General features: G+C 40.0%; 1 long non-coding RNA gene across 1 annotated transcript; it reads right to left on the reverse strand.

Moving 5' to 3' along the window:
• Window positions 1-623: 623 nt before the first annotated feature.
• LOC310913112 lies at window positions 624-10,809 on the reverse strand. Its single transcript, XR_014590765.1, has 4 exons — window positions 10,717-10,809; window positions 7,410-7,520; window positions 2,914-3,120; window positions 624-2,538 (listed from the first exon to the last, which is right to left on the reverse strand). It is a non-coding gene; the product is annotated as an uncharacterized lncRNA (long non-coding RNA).
• Window positions 10,810-19,845: the final 9,036 nt, after the last annotated feature.

Raw genomic sequence — 19,845 nt, forward strand, 5'->3', positions numbered from 1 at the left:
TGGTAAGTTAGAAGATAGCAATTCTGTGTAATGGAAATGCAAATAAGAATGCAATTTTTATTTCATGGATAAATGGAACCTACAAAAAGGTGGTGCAATGTTTTTCCCCTCTTTTGTTCATCTCATCATTAGGTCACACACATATTCACCACGTTCCGTATGTTTTAGTGCACTTCAAAAGGTTTTATGAACATTTCTCTTCTGATCTGTAGCTTGATGAGCAACATCAAGGTTGAGAGGTTGAGGTATTGGGTTACCCAAGGTCTCCGAAAGTTATTTCATGGACACATCCTCTTCTCTGAAGATTACTTGAGATAATAGCTGTTTGCCTGGGGGTCTCTTTTTCATGTTGGAGAGTATTCCCAGTACAACATCCTTTTAGGCAGCTCACAGCACTCCAAAAAACAAGCTACTTACTCACTCTGTCCTCCCTCTATTTCTGCAGTCATTAATTTAAGAACAAACATATAAACAATCTTAAATTCCCAACAAACTTCCTTACTGCCATATTTCTTTTAGTGGTCTAAACGATGGTGAATATTTTGCTTATGTTGTTTCTTTATTTCTTCTATTTTGCTAGGGCTTTTTTACAAACCCAATGATGTTTAGAAAGGTCTGGGGTTATGAGAGTCAGAGGATTGCAAAGTTAAAGAGGAGAGGGAGAACATAATTAGTGATGATCTGAAGGCTCTATTGGGCAGATTTCTGAACCACAATACAGTGCAGAGTGAGGAACTGGAAACCTGGGTTTAATGTTTTTGATATTAATCCTCTTTCAGTATTTTTAATATGTACATGATAATATAATACTTTTAATATGTCCATTATAATAATACTTTTAATATGTCCTTGAAGAGAGGGGCCTGTGCACAGAGCACTCCCCACCCTGTCCATGGTCTGCAGCTCTCAGGGACATGGGAGACTCACTCTGAGCAGCAGCTGCTTCTCTTGGTGCTCATCCAAGGCAACTGGAGCTGTGAAACTTTTGAGGATCACCTTTCACATTAAATCTGTTTTCTCCAGGAAATAAATTCTCACTTCAGCTTGGCCTGTGCTATATAAGTACACAAATCAAGAAGTGTTTCTGATTGAAAGGGCAAGTAGAGATTGCTCCAGGCTACTAATACCATCCTTGTGTGAAACAAAGAGAGATAACCGAGAGGGGGCTCAAAAGTGATAATACACACAGAAAAAAAGTGCTATTTCTTCCAAAACAACACACCTTCATCACCACTAGCTCAGAGAAATAGTGCTTTCTTTACATTTTAGTGACACTTACAATGATTCTTGCTAAAAGATGTAAAAGCAGGATTCAGTACCTCTGTTAAAGCTACAGTGTTTGAAAATAAGCTGATGAAGAGCTCAAAGATCTGGGTGAGAATGGAAAATATTTTTATTTCTATAAAAAATTACTGCTACAATGGAAGAAGGCATTTCCAACTATCTTCTAACCGAGGACTTTTGTGCTCTGATCCTCAATATCTTTGAATCTGAACTTTATTTTTTTCTTCCAGCTAAGTCTGATTCAGTTCCCCTCTAAAGGACAGAAAAACTTTCCAGTAGTTTCACTGTGGGCTAAGTGAGGCGTCATGGACAAGGTGAAACAGATAAATGAGCATTTACAGAATCAGATATGAGCATTCCTGAGTCACAAAGGGATGATATGGTAATATATAGCACCCGATGGGAATGCTGAGCACCTGGAGAATGATTTTCTTGAGTATGTGTCCTACCTCCCAGCTGGGACTGTCTCCTCTGAGGTCATAATTGTGTAAACACAGCCACACCAGCCTTACACAAACTACCCCATGGCAAGACGGTGATGAAATGACAGCACAGAAAGTGGGGTACCCAAGTCTGGGTGCTGGGTTCTGCTGTGCAGAATGAAGCCTGAACCACTCCAAATCCTCTTGGCCCAGGAGAATATCTGCATATCTGAAAGGTTATTTTAAAAAATCAATTTTTCCTCTATATTCTATAAATGTATTTCATTAATTCAGCATGGTAGAGCCAACTGTGTAATAAGGCACTTCTCCTTTCACACTTTTTAAATTATACTTTCCCAAGCTATAGGTAAAAAGGTCTTGATCTGCAGGAGATAAGGGTAGCAGATTGTCCAGTAATATGGATCATTTTTCTTGCCTGTCTGGAATTTTTATTACAATGCTAGATCCTCCACAGAGCAAAGGAAATGACAGGGAAAGCATCGACAGCATTCTCCAGTGCCTGCCGAGGTCCTTAGCCTTTAAATGTTTCAGGCAGCATCTCTGATGCAGAATGGAAATGGACAAATGAAAACATGAACTGAGTTCTTCAGGATGGGAGTTGCGGGAAGAGCTCGAGATGAGATTTATCAGGGTATGGAATAGGTTTCTAGTGGAAAGTTATGGCAAATTAGCCTGAATATAGTACTCAGATATATGGCAGGAGGCAATTCCAGAGAGTTATGGCAATAAGCAAAGTAGCCTCCAGGTCTTTTTCATCTGGACAGTTTGGGAATGAGTCTGTGATTGGTTTCTCTCGTGGCACAGTCTGCAGCTGGTAAGCAAGGAGGAGAAAAAAGTCAATATTATTTTTTTAAAAGTGTTCCCATTATTTTCCTCTCTGGCCAGTACTCATTACTGTATGAGTCAAGTTTCCCACTTACTCTACAGCAGCCTGGAAACAATTCTGGTTGTAGAAACAACAAATAGCCTCTGGAGGTGGTGACAGGAAAGCAGGGCAGAATCAGGAGGGAAAGACCACAACTGCTCATCTCATCACTACCCCCTTGCTATAAGAGCACTCAGCTCAAGAGAACATTTTTTGAGGCCATGTTCAATCTGCTGCAGTTTTAAAAGTCTCAAGTGATAGGGAATATTTTCGCACCACTTACTGGGAAGTTGGAGTGTGCCAGCTCCAACTAATAAATACCTGGTTTGACGGTGACATTTACAAGTCTCCTGTTCCACTGAGCTCAGCACACAAGTCAACACTCACATCCCAGAATCAGTTCCTTAATTATCTTGTCCTTCCCCCAAAGATTTGTCAGGAGTTCTTCTGATGATGCCCCAGACAGATGGGGTAAACCAGTGAAGCAGGTTTTGCCTTCAACAAGAGTTTCTGTGTTCCTGAGGACACCTGGCCTGGCAGAAGGAAGTGACTCAGCAGTGGTTTCAGTTCTCGTTCTTCCAACCCCCACAAGATTTTCCTTAAAATCCATTTTCTTGAGGGATATTCAACTTTTACATCACACACTCAACAGAAAGAAAGAAGCAAAATCCTCCCTCGAACAATGTTCTGTATTATTGAAGGCAGTTTGGGGAAAAGATCTTGTATCTATGACAGGGTAGAATATAAATTAACATGGAAAGGACAAGAGGAAGTTTAATGCGGTGTATGGAATCCAGGATTTTTTTATAATTAAATTATTCCTTCTTAAAGAGACATGGACTCTTTCTCCTTCACAGATTTTCCACTGAAAATTTTTTATTAGCAGTCACAAGATAGGGAAAGAAGAGACCAGAAGATCCTATGGCTCTTTAATTGCACCTGTTCTTCTGTCTCCTTCATGAAACATTATAGGGAAGAAATAAATATAAATTTCATACTTGTGGAATGATACCTTCTTTATATGCAGAAATTAATTATAAATCCTCCCAAAGTAAATCCTTATGATCTCATCAAATTACTGTATTAAAAATCATCATAAAAATATCTTTCCATGTGAGACTCTCAAATATATGAAATGTAAATTAATTCTCAGAAAGCCAGCCTGAGTGAATGCATTAAGCCTATTCCGTGGGTGGTTTTACAGACACTTTGAAAATTTTTTTGTTCATATCTTTAATCACCTACGATGGCACAACAGTAAAACCCTCAAGCCCTCCATCTTATTTGCTGCAACCATGGCACAGGAATCAGACAGGAGACTTTGGAATAAAAATAATCAGAGATTACATTAAAATATTTTATTCCTGGGCACCTGAAGTAAAAAAAAAATCCACAAAAGTCTCAATATGTTGTTTGATCAAATAACTGTTTAGAGATAAATGCAGAAGGGAGCATCTCTATTTACCTTGAGAAAGCTATTGAGCGTACATAAAATCAAGGTGAAAAAATATCTACTAGCACTAATCCACAATACTACCAAAGTGTCTGAAAATGCACTTTCCTGGAAGATTTAATACTTTATCTAAAGGTAGGCAGGTATTTCAGACAGAGGCCTGTCAGTGTTTTCATTAACTTAAATGATGGAAGGCTCTACTCATGTAAAATTTACTGTGTACATTAAGCCATCAAGGGTAACAACATTCTTGAAGCCAGAATTAAGATTCAAAATGATCTTGATAAATTGGAAAGATGGTCAAGATTCAACGAGATGACATTGGGCAGGTGGCAATGTCCTGTTCAGTCTCACAGGAGAAGAACAGGACATTTTGGTTTGTGAACAGTGCAGGGCTGTGGCAGGAGTGTAAATCTCATCTCACTTTTTGGTAACACCACAGGCATGCATAAAACATGGGAGGTTATTATTCTTTGGTGCTTGGCACTGATAAAAGTCTTGGCCAGAGAACATCACTCAAGACTAAGGTATCTTGAAAAAAAAACAAAAAAAACCAAAAAAACAACAAAAATCTAAACAAAGTCTGTAGATAGATTGGCAGGAGTTGAGAAGCATCAAGAGCAACAGGAGTTTTAACAAACATCTCTGCATAAAGACAGAATAAGTTGCAGCTTTTGTTTGTTTGTTTCCAGAAAAGAGAGAGAGAAAGAGAGGAAGAAGAGAGATGGGAATAATTACATTTTTGATAGTGAGAGTACATTTTTAATCTATACTCCATTAAATATCTAAAGATGCAACTGAGGACAAACCAACCCCACAAGGCTGAAGATTGTGATCAGTTTATTTTGCTTTGCAGATATATAAAATGACTTTGAAACCAAACAGCCACAAGTGAAAGATAAAAACTGTAACTCAGTCCTTGCTCAAGACATTGTTCTGTACCATGTTTTACTTCTGAGAAACACCATGGTACTTGTGCAGAGCAACAAGGAAGGAAAACAGTGGAACTGACATTAATTATACATTATTCTCCACTTCAAATGTCCAAAAAATTATCTACTTTATTCACCAGGTTTGACACTTGCCACAATATTAAAACAAAGACAATTCTTTCCTTTTTGAGACTCAACCTACAAAACCTCTCTCATTACTGAGGACAAGACACCAGAATTAAGATTGCATCCAGCCTCAAACAACAAGCTCCACAAAATTCTCTCCAGCTGTTCTTTCCCACACTTCCAGCACACAACATAGGCTAAGAGCTTTTAGATGCTGAATCCCAGGTAATGCTGTTATAGCAATAGCAATCTCTGCTGACATATTTTAAGGAATTTTCTGTCAGAGTTAATAAAGGTAAGCAGTATTGGGTTTGAAAAAAAAAATGTTTGAGCTAACACTCCAAGGTGGGGGCTTTTTTCCATATTTCAAAAATGTCTGATTTGTATATTTAACAGTGGCATTGAATAAAGAGTGGAAAACTTGTACCCTCAGTGGTGGAAATGTAAATGGTATTCATCTTTAGATCTAAGAAAATTAAAGTGCATAATTCCTGTGGGCTCTCATAATTAGATATTTAAGGTGGATTTTGGAGCAAAATATTAAGCACAGATCTGCTTTTAGTAGCTGTCATAACCTCTGAGTGCTAAGGCAGAAGGTATTCAAAGGATACAGATAGCATTTAGGAATTTTGGTCTTAATGAAAAGCTGTGGGATTGACAACCTAAGTACTATTCCTCTGGAAATATCCCTATCTCTGGTGGACCTTTTGAAAGCCCTTTACTGGGTATCTCAGTGGTTTATACAGAGCCTGTTTGGGCTGAACAACACCAAGTTTGTTAATTAACCTTTTCAAACACGTCATTTAAACACAGAACGAGTATTTGCAATCTTGGCTTTGCTGAGCATTAACTCCAAGCAAGTGACATGCTGTTGGTGTGAAAAGGCAAGACTGGGAAGCAGTTGTCCAGAAAATTAGAAAATTCTGAAGAGAAAAGAGAATACCAGGGAATGACTCTGGCTAGGATCACAGATTTTTGCCTAGGGAAATCAAATAATGGGAAGTTATGGGGAAAGGTCGAAGAATGAATGACTACATGGCAAAAGAGAATAAAAACACAAGATACATTCAGAGCTGCCTTCTGAAATACACTTCCTGCTTCTTCTGCCCAGAAAAAAAGCTCTAAGTTAACCAGAAATTAAACTTCTGTCACTTACATGCCTCTTGCCACAAGAGAGAGGTCCAAGCAGTATTTATGCTGCACATGCTGATATTTTATCCTGCCTGAGCTATTCATTACCTTCATTAGCAGGGCACTGTCAGAAGTACTAAAATACAAGGTGTTCAGCCTAATATTCAGCTTTTTGTGGTCCATTCCTCAGAGTAAGGGTCTGTGTGTTTAAATTTAATGTCTGATCCCAGTCCCTGGTGGAGCCTGGCCCGTGCTGCTGATCTCAGCTGCTGGGGGCTGGTGATGGCATTTCCCGAAAGGAATTCCTGTCCAGTTTGAATGTGGATGAAAATTTTCTACAAATCAAGTGCTGAAAATCCCTTAAAGGAGTAAAAATCCCTTAAGGAACTAGAAATGCCTCTTCTGAGCTTCCCTTGCCTACATTTATCCTCTTTCCTTCTCTTATTTCTATCCCTTTTGCTTTTGGGCTGTCTCTCACAGTAACAGAGCTGGATGATCTCCCATGGCAGGCACAGGCTCTGAGCAAAGCATGCTGAATATTGCAGTGTCTCTATTGAAAGGACTCCTAGTAACCAAAAAAATACACCTAAAGAATGTCATTGAAGCATCTGTCGTGCCTCCCTGGATCACTGCAGAGTAGACCTGACCATAATACTGAGTTTCTTTACAGCAATATTTGTGGGCAAAGCACATATTTAAAAAAAACCCAAACAGATATTTTTAAATAAAAGACACAATAAATATTAAAACAAACAATCGAAGAAATAATAAACTTTTGTCTCACAAAAACAGTTTGGGGAACAAACTTCTTGGAAGCCTCCCTGTGTTAGTGAAGTTTCTCCTGAAAGGGAGCTTTGAACAAGGCACAACAATCTTGCTTCATTTCAAAGCTTTCCCTATGGAAAACACATCACTTTGTCTTGTTAAAGTGGCTAATTCAGCAAGAGGGAAAGTGAGGCCAAGAGGAATGGTAAACAATTCCTTTCACACCTGAAATAGAGACCTGCTGCTGAATTGGATAAAGCAGGTGTGGGGTGTCAGAGCTGCTCACAGTTATCAGCCCTCCCCAGGCTTACACCCCGTGGTGTTCAGTGACAGCCTCTCAGGGGACACAGGCCAAGCAAACGAGGCTGTTTTGTGAACCAAAATCCCCCTCAGCACTGGCACTGCCTCACCTGAAGCAAAAAGAGCTGATTTTGCTGTAATCCATATTCACTCATTTTGATTTGTTTCCAAAGTCACCTTCTTGACCCTGGTGCATCCTGCCTGCCATTCCCACTCCTGTCCTGTAAAAAGATGGGAAAAAACATAGTGACAAAAACAAATTCTGTTCTCAGCACCACGTGGAGGCTTCATTTTAACCTATGTCATGGTGGTATTTGGCCCAGTGTTTTCATGGTCTTTATTTTCTTCCCCTTGGCCAACTGGGGCTTCACTGTCTTATCTCCAGTATTGTCCCATTGTGTTCACCTGCTTCTACCCCAAACCTTTGGGACATCAACTTTTCAGAGAAAATGGTCTCCTTTTTCAAGTCTGCTTTACTGTAGGACCATGATGTGATGTGAGATAGTAGTTGATAAATTGAGAGTTCAGTTGACTTCTTTTCTTTATTTTGTATCTTCTCCATTTTTGTGGTTTAAAAAAATTTGTAAATATCATCCAGAGCTTGAATATCACCCTGCTGAAGAGGAAATATTAGCAAATAATGTGAATTTAGGTACTTTAGCAAAGCATCTACAATATCATTGTAACTCCTAAACAGATATTCTGCAATTCTTAGTATTAGTGAAGATAATTAAAATGTTATTTTAAACGGACTGAAATACTAATTATTGCTCTAGTTGAGATTCCATTTATAGCAAGTTATATTTAACATTTCATTAAGAAGGCAAATGCAAGAGGTATCATTCATATCTACTTTGTGGGGCAGCAGTAAATTCAATTTATCAGTAAGGTATTCAAATTAATACAAAATGAGCCAGTACATTTACCAGAAGAAAACTTCTTGTCTTTTCTGAAGCTCAAAGAAACCAGAAGCAAAAGAAAAATAAAACAATAAGGAAAAAGTCTATTACAGCTCAAATTCAAGGCAGCGAATTACAAGATTTTTCTCTCTGCCCAAGACAGAAACTCAAATAAATAAAAAACCTAAATATCAACAAGAAAATCTGACACAGGCTGCCACTTCTTTCCTCATCCACTAAACTAAATTATCCCCTGTGTTTGATGACTTCAAGGAGCAAACCAGTTTTCTAACCTAAAGATCTGAAGAAGATTGTAGAGTGAGGAATGTCTGAGATGTTTGAGAATTCTTGAGTTGTACCCAAATATTTTTGCCTTGAACAGGAGAGTGCTGGAAAGAGAGCATTTGTGGAATTAAGAATGTTGCAGTTACTCACTCTTCCAACACCAGCTTAACCTGCTCCCTGCAGGTTTCCTGTTTGTTCAAGAGCTCTGAGGACTGGGATTAGTTGTGTCAGCAGGAGTTACAGACACTTAAGAACAGGAAGAACAGAAAATCTCAACCTTTGTGAGGCGACCTCATCTGTCTCTCAACCAAGGCTTGCCCAGACCTTATGACCCAAAGCCCCAGTGCAGCACTCCTATCATGGAAACTAATGCCAGGCAAACAGGAATCCTTCCTAGCAGTACCCTAGGGCTGTGCTCCCTAGAAATCCTTACCCTCTTTGAAACAGATTTCCTTAGAAGAGCTTTGCTCCCCAAATAGCCTCCTCCATCTCAGATGGGAACTCAGAATGTTTGGGAACTGCAGCTGTTCTTTGGAAGGTTGTACCCCACAAATTGTTTTGGGTTTTTTTTTTTTTTTGAATCTTGCCTGCAAATCCCATGTCACCATTCAAGAATCTTTCTGTGCAGCTGGTCAGGTGAAATTCTTACTATGATTTCTTCCTCTTGCTCCTATTCCTTTGCTGTTACTTGCTGTCTCTCTTGTTCTTGGCTTTGGGGCAACCATGCACCAGTCACCTCTTGGGGTTTTCTTGGTGATGTATCTTAATGTAATTTAATTTTGGCATTTGAAGTACATACCCTAAATTTGATAAATACTCAGACCAGCCAGTGTTTTGGGAGCAGAGCTCACTGGATAGGGCTTGGGTCTTCAAAGACCTGGATTCCTCTCCTGTCTCCAGACCAGGCACACTCAGCAGCTGTGGATAAGTCATATCTTTGCCTATTTGGCATTAATTTTCAAACCTTTTTCAGATTAAGATCATTCATTTCCATGTGCTTGTATAGAACCTGATTTCACTTGAGTTTACTGATGTATGAAGGAATAACTACATTTCAGAGGGGAGATAATGGCTGAAATCAGTAGAACAAATGGCAGTTTTTATTACCTAAAAATAAAATTGAATCTCATAATATACACTTATTTCTTAGGTAGTTTTTTCTTTAAGGTCTAGTCAAAAATTATCTCCTATTGTCATCTCTAGAGGAAATCTAGCAAATAACCCCAGTTTCCTAAACCAGAGGAAGCAGGAGTGGTAAAAAAAAGAAGTGATGTATGTTGAGACAAGGAACCAAGTTCATTTGCTTATTCTTGGAAGAGTGCAGTGATGTTCCTCCACATTTAGAGATTATTTACTTTCTGAAATACGTTTTAGAGAGTGTATTATGGTCATATTCACAATTGGCCTCAGAGAAGGACACGTACTTGGAGCTTGTTCAGGGTAATTTAATCAATCTTATACAAAAAAGCAACAGCCAACCATTATGGCCCAAGTCAATACTAAAATGATTTCCCAAAACTCATTTCAAAGTCACTTCCAGGAATCAACTGGTAGCTTCGAAACACTGAGGCTCAAAAATAAATTTAATTTTCTCTAAAGTCTGTAATTAAGCTTTTTATAAATAAAAATTATGGTTTACTGCCATCTCCTTTAATAAAATACTGTGCTTTGGGTGGCATGTCATTGTGTTCCTGGTAACTCCTCATTTTTTAACATAAATCAATATATTTGGTATGGTTGGTACCACCTCATAATGACAGGCAATACTAAGGCAGCTCATTTTGTAGAGGCAAAACAAACACATGGCATATATTTAATCTGCCTGCCTACCTACCAGATGGAGAAAAGAAGGGCCAAGACACTGATGGAGTAACTGTTTAATCTCATCAGCTTGGTGGCTTATTTATAAACACAAACAAGTCCACTTGCACCTTTGGGAACTCACCATGTTTTCTCCCAGTTTCTGAAAGTGCCTGGTGGTTAATATTCTGTTTACAGATGAGACAGACACCTGATATGATCATGGCATAACAAGGAAATTACATCTTTGTGACTACTGGCTCACCTGGATACCTGTATCATAACTACTTGGGAGCTAAACTGTTCCATTTCATGCACTGAGAACACCTCTGATTAATTTAAAAATTCTCTCATGCTTTGATGAATTTTTCTTGTAAGTTCCATAAATATATCACAAGTACCTCATAGCTATTCCACAGACAGCATCACTTACCTCAGCAAGACGTTTATTCAGGTACAGCCAATGGATATTTTGACACTTTCTCTTTCACAGGATAAAGGTTTGCTCAATGACAAAAGGTGTGCCAGACTTTGTCTCATTTTTGGGTACTTCAGCTCCTGTTTAAATCAATGAAATTATTTTGTGGGATAAAAGGAACCCAGAGGAGCATAGAATGGCAAATGTTTCTCTCAGAATACTCGGTGTGGGAGAGGGATGGGATCCTGTAGCACTGCTGACTTGTTGATATTTGTCTGGAAAAGGGGGCAAATGCAAGAAAGCAGAGTTACTCCCTGTCTAGTTTGTGTCACTGGGTTGTCACTGATGTGAGCTGCCTAAACAATCCTCACATGCTCTACAAATCAGAGAAATCAGACTCAAGGGGAATATTAGGGAACAAGAGGAGAGAGATGGATTGGAGGGAACAGTTGGGATCATAAATGACAAAAAAATCCCATATATTTTTCCAGGACTGTAGGAATGCCAGTATTTCCCTGTCTCATTAAATGTGCTCAGGAATATCCTGCATATTTTTTAATTCCTCTGTTGAATTATGGATTTTGTCTCTCATATCTTCCATTTTGTTTTTAAATTTTCTGTCCTATTTGGTTTTGGTTTGGTTTGGTTTTTGTGGGGTTTTGGTGGGTAATGAAAGGAGTGAAAAGTGAGAGAAAAGATAGAAAAAAGAAAAAATCTTCAATGATCCATTAAAGATATTACTAATATAGTAATTACTAATTATTATATTACTATACTAATTACCTTAATAATTACAAATATAGTATAGTAAGAAGATTACCATAAACTCTACATATAACTTTAACTCCAGAAAAATAACAAGAACAAAATTTTTTCTAATTTTTCTGGGGTTCATTTGGAAAAAAAAAAATAGAATCATATGGAAATGAAAAAAAAAAAAAAAAATTACCTTTTGATCTACTTACCCAAGCACCCAATGCATTTCCTATTGCATAGCCCTCTTAATAAACACTGGTTTTTGATAACAATTGTAATTTAAGCAGAATTTAGGGGGCTGGTGGAAAAAGAATGAGGTGGGATTCCGTGGGCTTTACTTTGCAGGCAGCAGCACTAGACCATCATTGTTGTTGCTTCTGGCCTAAAACTCATGAGCCAATGAATCACAGTGATGGTGCTCCTGCCAAGTCAATTAGCAGCACATAATCCAGGAGAAAGAATTAATTATCACATATTCACCTTCTGCCTTGACATCTGTGGAATTTTCTATTGGGTCATTTACCTGTGCTGGAATCTTTGGGTGTTTCACCCAAATCACTCCATCTCTGGCCTGGGAATTCAGAAATCTACAGAAACAAAGCCTTTGGCTCTCTTAAATTTCCTAACTTGGATACTTTGGCTGACAGTGGACACAGGGTATGTAAGGATGTGACACCAAGTTTTCCCTTCCATAGCTATGGATATGTGAGGCAGGAGGTTTCTGGACCAAAGGAGCAGCTCCAGAATCTTGCTTGGACCTCTGAGACACCTCTCAATTTCTTGTTCCAACCTCCAGAAAAATATTATCCAGCGCTCCTAAGCCTATGCTCTTGATGAAGACAAATTATTATGACTTTTACTATTCATAGGGCCACCACAATTTTTTCCTCTTTAAAAGAAGCATTTTTATTTTGGTTCTTTATGGGTTTTGCACAAAGCTCCCTATGGTGAGCTCCAGGAAAGTGAAGAGTGAGCAGGATATGCAAGGGTTCTGTCCGCTCTCAGATCCAATAAATGGATCTATAACAGATGGCTAATCACAAAGATAACTATTAACCAATCCTAGTAATGCTTAGCTCTTCCAAAAACATCATGGAGGGGGAATGCTGGCACACTGTGTTCCAGCACTGCAACTGAAGTGAGACAAACATACTCTGCCCTAGGCTGGTGCAGAGATTGAAAAAACAGAATATCTGGTGTCCTGGTGGCTTATTTTGATTCTCTCTAACTGCAGCCCTTTATCAGCCATGGAGCTTTATTCAAGACCAGCAAGGGCTGAATAATTGGATTTTCTTGGCAGGTTACCTTTCTGATGCTGCCAATTAATCCAGGAGAAAAAAAAGGGCTACTGATCTCCTGTGAGAAGAAACACCCAAGTGATCAAAGACTGGGTTCCCTCTCCCAGCACTCCTGCCAGTGACTACTGTGATGCATATGTGGACATACTGCTCATGCCCCATAAATGGGCACATTATCAGGTTTTTCATTCAGCTGGAATTTCAGTGTGAGAGATGGAGGTCCTGGATATTCATAAATATGGAACAGATGCCCAATATAATCAAATTTAGCCTGAAAAATTCTGGCTGAAGAAAGGAAACTTGTGTGGTAAAGGGATACAAAAATCTTAAAAGTGTGTGCTGTGATGGGCAGGCCAGTGCTTTTCCCTCTGCTCTCTGGCCAATTAAACTCTTTCCTGCAGGTCCCTGCGTTCCATAAGATTGTTTCCCCTCTCCTTCTCCTTTTCCTGCTCCCACATCTTCTGATCTAGGTACTATTTACTGAAAGTGAAGTACAGATGAGCATCCTCTCAGGCAGAGAGGAATGTCGACTGTGGACTGCACCCTCCTGGAGGAGCAGAGCAGCCCTTGGATGGCTGGAGAGAAGCTGTGATGCCACACACTGCCCATGGTAGGACCTCAGGGCTGCTGGGGGCTGTATCACACTCCCAGGAACATCCACACCCCCCAAATGGGTCAGTTCTGGGTGGCTTATACCCCTCTTCCCCTTCTGAATAAATCCACCCTTCAGTCAGTGAGTTCTGCATCAGGAAGATTTGGGAGAGATTTTGAGGGAGCCGAGGCACTTTTGAAGTAAAGGCAGAGATTCTTTTTCTCCATGTTCCTGAGCCCTGGAGCAGAGCCAGCCATAGGTGTCCCCTTTCAGCCCTGCATGGCTCAGCTGATAAATAGGATTCCTGCTCTCCACCAAGAGGCTGTTCATTTACTTGCTGCCTGCCCCAGGGAAATCTGAGCCATCCAATTTGTCCACCTCACTGCACAAGCAACCCCGTGCCCTAATCTAGTTTTGTGCTCATTCCTGGCAGCTGGGCTCACAAAGGCAGGAGCTGCAGAGAATAAACCAGGGACTGGCTCTGGCTGAGCCCGACATCAAGAAGAGGAGCTGTGCTTTGGATTCTCTGCTGCTGATCTTCAGCTAATGTAAATCAACTTGATCCTGCTGGCATCGGTGGGAATGAGCTGATTCAGGCCATTTATAGCTTCTTCTTGTTTACTTACTGCATCCTAATGACTGCCAGGCACAAAAACACCTGACTGAGGACATTAGACACAAAGGCTTTATACCCTTAATGTTTTGTTCACTTAAAGACTAACAAAGACGAGGACTTTACCTTCTGATGAGAAAGCCAGGCCCCTGAACACTTACCACTAATAAGGTGCTTTTCAGTTTCTAAGTGCTTTACAAACATTAATTAATTATTCCCTTCAACAACACTTGGTTATTTTCAGTTACTAGAGTGCATGTTTACCAAGTTAGCTCCATTCGTGCACAGCACATTGTTGGCAGCAGGCAGGAGCATAAATTGATCTATAAGCACACGCTGTAATTTGCAGCAGATTTGCTTCACCAAACACCATCAGTGCAGCTCCAGAAGCAGCTTGGAGGAGTGACCACTCCTCCCCGTGTCCTGTGGTGGGGATAACCTTTACCTTCCCTGCTACACTGAGCAGAAATGGAGAATCTGTTCGCTGCACAATTTAGCTAATTCCATGGAAACATATGTCAAACGGGAGCTGCACACAGCTGCAAGAAAGTAGCAACAAATGTTGTGTGTGTCATACAGAATTACCCATTACACCACAGAAATGACACAGAGAATAGGCAGATTTCTGGTCAGTGAGGTTGCCACGGTGAGCCAGCAGAATTTCCTGCTTGCAAAATTATTAAAAATACAAAATACTTCTCATCTGTATCCAGAAGCTGACAACAGCCAAAGAAGAAAAAAAAATCTAACCCAAAAATCAGCCAACTGACTAACCAAAAAAAGAAGCATGACATATTACTAACCCTAACATGGCCAAGATCTACTGGAAAGGAAGATGACCAGAAAGCAAGGGCTGGAGTCTCACATCCTCAGCTCAAAATGAGGGTGGTGAAACAGTGGAACAGGTTGCCCAGAGAGGTGGTGGCTCCCCCATCCTTGGAAACATGCAAAGCAGCTTGGATGGGGCTCTGATGGAGGGGAAGGTGCCCCTGCTCATTGCAGGGAGTTGAGCTAGATGACCCTGAAAGGTCCCTTCCTCCCCAAACCATTCTTTGATTCTACAATTCTCTGATTCTGTGATTCAATGATCCTGCTCTGTTCAGGTCACACCAAAGTTGTGACCCACATCTTGGCTTTCTAGAAGAGCAATCTTACCCACTGAGGTCTCATTTATTTTCCCATCGCTGTTTCTCTCTGCCCTTACACCAAAGTGCTGTCTGGACCAGTGTGTTTCCACTGGAAATGAGGATTTCAGTGTGACAGATAATAGCAACTATTACCACAGGCAATACCTCTGCAATAGAAAACAAGGTCTTGGGAAGTGTTAAGAGATCACTTTTTAATGAGACACACCCACAACTTCTCCAGAGAACAGACTTCTGCTATAAAATGCTGAAAATACCAAGCTGATCATAGCCATCAGCAGAAACCTTCTGCTGTATCTCCTACCCAGGTCCTGGTAAGTGAGGGGCTGGTGGTAGCAGGGTACCAAACCCTGCATGCACCCAAATCTCATTTTATGGAGCATTCAGAGCACACTGCCTCTGCCAGCACTAAGGTGGCTCCAGCTGTTTCCTTTGACTTTCTTCAAGCTCTCTTTGCTCTGGGCAATCAAGGACATGGCTTAGCATCATGTACACACCAGGAATTAAAATTGCAGAGTCAGGAAGTAAATCTCTCAGCATCAGTAACCTGCACTCCAGGAGGGATAAGGAACACCAAACTTTAATGCTCTGAGACATACAGCCTAATTAATTAGCCACCGTTCACCTGGCTCATATTTGAAGTGTTTTGTCTGCAGGTGGAGCTGTGCTGGCACACACTGGGGATGGACTGTAGGTCTCCAAACAGAAAGAAAATGTATTGACAATTAGCTCTTTTGCCTGTAGACCTGTATCCATACCTGGGCTTTTGCAAACACTGCTATTTTCTCACAGCCCTGCTCAGCAAATCCTTCAGCTGCATGAAAGGCCTGAGACTGGTAACTGAGCATTATCTTCAACATGGGTGATTACAGTTCCCAGCACCTCTCCTGAAAGAATCTCACGATAAGTAATACACAAGTATTTACTGGAATCAGGAAGAAAAAAATCAGTCTATTTTCAGTCTGAATAGCTAAAATTGGGCTGTGGGATTCTTCAATGCTTTGCTTGGGAAGAAAACAAAACCCCCTCCTGCTGATGAGTTCTAATTCGCCTCCATCTATGCTGGGTACAAAGAAATGGTGAGGTAATCAGACACACGTCTGTGTCTGCTCTGCAAATACACCCAGCCCTCATTTGAGAAAATGGCACACTGCACACTGATGCAAATAAAAGATTTGGGATTATATTCATCCATCCCAAAACAAATGCAAAAAATAAATTCTTTCCCAAAGTGTTGAGAGACAAGATAGTCATTTTAGTTAATGAAATACAAATATCCCTATCTATGGAAGTACAATGTAATTTTAACCTTTAAAATTCTCTGCTTCTGATATATAATTATATTGCTACTTCTGACTTCAAGAGGTTGTATGCAGTCACCATTTCTCATCAATTAAAATGTGTCATATTCTAAAGAATTTCATCACTTATAGACACATACATATCAATATAATTTTGCATTGATCCTCTGTAAAACATTTATATCTTAAAGATACAATGACCACTGTAATACCACATGGGACCTCAAGATAAATGTAATAGTACCATAGATGTAGGCTAAGTAGTTTTTTGCAGCAAATATGTTGAGAATTACACAAAGGGCTCCAACCAGTCACATGCAGAAGCTCTATAAAATCCTCCAAGGAAGGGACACACCAGGGTAGTGCATCATCTCTTCTAGTAACTACTCTCCATTGATTGGCAAAAGTTGAACTTCTAGAGCAGGGGGCAAAATCTCCATGAAAAATGTGGAATTGGATGGGTACAGTTAAAATACCTTTCCAGTATTCATCAGGAAAATATGTGGCTCATGCTGTGAATCAAAACATGAGGGAGTTTTATTCCTTTTTGAAATTGGGATTAACTGCCCCTGGTCCCAAACTCATTTTAAATAATTCACTCATGGTTGTTCTCTTTATTCTGAATATCCCCAAGTTTCAGACTTTTGTTATGCTTTTGGTCTCTGCTACATTCCTGGCAACACCAAACACCAATTTAACACATATCAAAATTATTTTCCTCCACCTTTTGAGTTCACTGAGTATTACCTACCCCCACTTGAGAAATGCAGCCAATTAATACAGTCTCCATAGCAATGACTTGTACAAAAGCATCCAAGCCCAACAGCAATTTTCAACAATGTAAACCTGTGATTTCTTTATGCCATGAAAAAATTCTTTCACCTTTTTTTTTTTTCCTAAGAAAGAACCAAGAGATAACTTCCATTTGCCTCTTATGATTTTGTAAGAAAGCAGAGCAGGAAAGAGGAACATAAGAAACATGTTCACTCTTGCACTTCTCCAAATGTGGGTGTTGGATGTGTTTGTAACATAACTCGTTGCAGCCGATTGGCACCAAGCCCTGACACGCTCCCTGTCTAATAAAATGTGTTTCTCTTGATACCAAATTCTAACCAGGGCAACTTGCTTGATATATTCTAAATGTAAAATATGTTGAACATCCTAGACATTGAATATGTGAATAGGATCATTATTCACAGGCTCCTAATCAAAGCTTTGTTTCGTGTCATTATTTGTCTGGTTTTACATGATTCCTGCTTGCTTGAGTGAAAATGTCTGGTGTTGGAAATTGTCACGTTTCCCTCAGAGAAGCAAGGCAAAGAGCAGCACTGCATTCAGGAAAGCCCAGGCATAATGGCTTGTTTGTTTGTTTGTTTTTCTTTTGGAAAACTCTGCACTGTTTGTTAGGTTGTAAATTATTGATTTATTTGGTGATTTACTTTGCAGCAAATTGAAGTCATATGCAAGCTAAATACAGTTTCACTTAAGTTAATTATCATGATGGGAACTATAAAGCTTCAAAAATAGACAATTGCATTTACTTGACATATATACTATAAGCCAAAATATATCCCTCTTCCACAACACATACTCCCACTGTAGAGTAAATGTAGCTTAAACTACATTTATTTCATTAACAGCTGCAGCATCTGTGCCTGTGAAAGCTTTTAGGTGCTATGAAACAATGGCATGGAAATATTTTAGGCTCTCCTGGTTTCCCAATAGGGAGAGATCACCCCCACAATGATGTGGCTACAGAGGGTCTAAACCAACAAGTGGGGATGGGGACACCATGACCTCCTCCAATTTTTTCACTGAAAGCCAAAATACAATTAGTGTTTTCCACGTGAAACATCCACTGAATTACCTTTCTTTTTCTGTATTTGTCGGGGCCATCGATGTTCCTAAGAAAAATAGATTTGGAAGGTATGAACATCTGGATGGAAAAACTGGAAGCTTGGCATGAGCTGGTGGGATGTGGAACATGGGCTGCAGTGCACAGAGATCTCACCTGTACATCACTGGAGGCACAGGCCGTGCCTGGAGTTTCAGGGCTGCTCCCATGGCTCCCCCAAAGAGAAGGGAGTTTGACTTTTGGCATGGATTTTCTAGAAATAAAAATACACCACGGCAGAGATCTGCCTCAGGATCCCACACAGGTGATTGCACGCGGAGCAGGATGCAGACAATCTGAAGGGGAGTCCAAGTTCTGTCCCAGAGGCACAACAGATTTTGGGGTGCTGGCTACCAATTTAAGTATGTTACAGTTAATGTTTAAGCTGACTAGGCAGGATACTTGTGGCAGCATAAATCTGAAAATCCCAACCCAGCTGTCTCTACTCTGTACTGTGAAATCCACACTCCTGTGGGTGTCCTACCTGGTCAGATTCCAAGTTAGTGTGAACAGCCAAGGTGAAAATGCCTGTACTGTGACACAAATGATGTTCCAAAGCTCACTCTGCATCAGGGCATGGAGAAGGAATGAGGCTCCTATCAGTGAGAGCTGAACACAGAATACACGGCATCACATTCCCACCACATCCTGGACCAGCCTCACAGGAGAGGTCTGAGCGCCTTTAGATCCTCTCTCAAGGATTCTGGACTCTCTCCTGTGAAAAAGAGCATCTGAAAGCCCTGACTAATCTGAAAAGAGATCCTTCCCACCCAGAGCCCTTGCTTAATGAAATCAGTATTCCAGTCAGCTCCATCACTAGGAAAAGCAGCTGCAGTATATGCAGGGGAACATATTCCGTTTTCCCAGCTCCATGTGCTAGCATTTTGCAAATGAAATTTTCTCTGACTTTTAGGCTATATGAAATCTTGAAATTAAAATGAAATATAATTGTCAGTGAATGGAAAGTACTACTTTTTGGCCAGCTCTATTTCTACATATAAAACATTCTAGATGTCCCAAAGTGTCTTTCATGCAGTCTTGAATTATTCCCCCCCCCTTTTTTTTTATTGAGATCTCCAAAGCCAGCTGCTTAAGGGTTCTCAATGCCCAAATTCCCACTCATTATTTCATTTGACACTCAGATCCCTTGAGCAGCACTGAAAAATTACTAAACTTTAATATCTGTGTGAGACTTCCAAACAAGAGCTACAATGAAGAAACTGGTCTTGGCACTAAAAACCAATGAATATGTAAGACAAATTGTATCTGGAGAGAGCAAACACATTAAAACAGGCTACCAGTAGCATCTTTCAAAAGATATCTAATGTAAGCAGCATACTCTTCAATAGCTCAAGGGGCTTATAGTCAATAAATTTAACAGGTTGAGAAAAAAAAAAGTCAAAGCTGTAGTACAGTATGTTAATGGAAGCTGGAGCGCACTCTTCTTTTCAACCTTAGGACAGAGTTAATAGAGGGGAAATGACAAAATACATAAAAAGGAATACACAGGATTTGACAGAGTATGTTTTTTTCTTTTAACTTCAA

Source organism: Zosterops lateralis (assembly GCF_965231275.1).
Source record: "Zosterops lateralis genome assembly, chromosome: 10".
Classification (NCBI taxonomy): Eukaryota; Metazoa; Chordata; class Aves; order Passeriformes; family Zosteropidae; genus Zosterops; species Zosterops lateralis.